Genomic DNA, 2059 nt, shown 5'->3' on the forward strand with positions numbered 1-2059 from the left:
AACAGGATGGGGCGACTGATGCTGCAGAGGACCTGCACAGAGGAGGCTGCACCCCACAGGAATGAGGGGCCCATTCCTGACATGGGGACACACAGCAGCTCTGTGCCACACCTGGCACAGGCCACTGCCCCAGGGCTCAGCACACAGACCCTGGTGTTGGCTGACAGCCCCTAATGCATTTTTGATTTCCCAAATATGTGCCCTTCTGATCTTGGTAAGACGGATAAAGAGACTTTAATCAGCTGCTAGGAGGAATTATGGATGGCTAATTGTGCCTGCCACCTCCATTACATCTCTGCCGCCTACAGGGCTTATAAACACTTAGAAGGGTCCTTCCAAGCCTTCATTAACTGCACACCAAAGGCTTCGGAAATAATTGGCCTCTACGACTTAGAAATTGGCCACTGGGCTGTAAAATACCAGCCACTGGGAAAGGCTCTTAATTCGGACTGGTGCTTTGATACAGCTTGATTCTGGTTTCAAGGCTGCAGTGGAGCTCTAATCTCTCATTAGTGCTGCGATGAGGAGCAAGTCTCCTCATTAGCACCAAGCTGAGAAATGCCACCAAAGCTTTCCAGTCTCCCTCTGATGGAAGAACCTCAAACCAAAGAGGTGCATCTCATCTCACACACCAACACAGCAGACAGCTTCTCTGCTCAGTGGCTCTGGGCTCCGTCCCTTATTTCCTCCCTTTCTCCCATTTCTCTGGGTGCTCCAGCCCCTGGGCTGCAAGCCATAACCTGAGGGTTCCTGTGGGTTGGCAGCTTTACCTGCTGCTGTGTCCCCTTGGCAGGTAGAAAAAGGGCTGTTAATGTTTTCCACATTATTACCTTTGAAGACTATAGAAGGTACAAAAATGCAAATGGACAGTCCTTGTTTCATACAAATAAAAACACTGATCACAATCATGCTTTGCTACCTGCAATCCCTTCTGAGGTCTGGCCCTTGAGATTTCACACCTTTACTGATAGATTTTTTTATATCCTGGACAAGTTGCACAGCTGCTGCTGGCTGGTCCTATGACGGTCCTCACCCTAATGTCAGAGCTGAGATGCTGAAAACCCCCCTCCCTATCATTATGGACCTATGTTCAGAAAGGGAGGAGCAAGAGGCTCCAGCCCCACTGGGATGGCACAAGCAGCCCAGCCTTGGGACCATCTTCTCAGCCCTAAGAAGCTTCCACTAACGGCTCTAAAGCAAAAGCTCAGTGCCTTCTCTGCTACAGCAACAGAATGTTGCCTCTTCCAGTGCATCCTCCAGAAGAGAAATGTTGGAAAAAGGCAACCACCCTTCAAGTTAGGGAAAACTGGTTTGCCCAGTCTTTTTTGTAGGACACTCACAAACCCTATCCATGGCTCCATGACTACATGGAGCGGAGTTCTCTCCTGCAGTGCAGTCAGACTGCCCAGCAGGGCTGCCCTGCCTCCTCTTTCTCCAGCCATGCCCAGAGCTGCTCATGAGCTCACCCAGGACCGTTCACCAGTGCACACTGCTTACCTGCCCAGGCTGCCATTCCATTCACAAATACAGGCAGCCACCAGCTCCTGCCTCCTAGGAAAAGGTTCTCATCTGGAGCAATGATGAAAGCAGTTGGCAGGGAAAAGCTCAGTTTCACTAGAAAAGAGAGAAGCTATTTCAATTATGGCAACATTAACTGGCACCACACTGACAGGGGAAACTTGTGCCTGCATCCTTATTTAAGCCAGTGACAATTCACAGGCTTTCAGGCAGGACAAACTAAAGGAGACTGGGTTCTCATCTCTGTGACACCACATGGTGCTGTTAGGTGCCATTCCCATGACAGTTTTCTATACAGCTCTTTGAGAGCTCTCTCCTTATGTGCTGCTGAGTTTTGAAGCTTTGCAGAACTCTGTGCTCACTCAGAGCAAGCACTGTTTGTACAACTGCCCAGTTAGTGCTCCAAAGGAGTCTGCAACTTGGGATACCACTGGCAAGGACAAAGATATGGTGGGAAGAGAGGTGACATGAAAATCTTCTCTACCCAGCAATTTGCTCTCTTTGACTGCAAGTAGAAAGAAGAGCCACTTAGCACACTGTC

Source organism: Anomalospiza imberbis, chromosome 12 (assembly GCF_031753505.1).
Source record: "Anomalospiza imberbis isolate Cuckoo-Finch-1a 21T00152 chromosome 12, ASM3175350v1, whole genome shotgun sequence".
NCBI classification, from domain to species: domain Eukaryota; kingdom Metazoa; phylum Chordata; class Aves; order Passeriformes; family Viduidae; genus Anomalospiza; species Anomalospiza imberbis.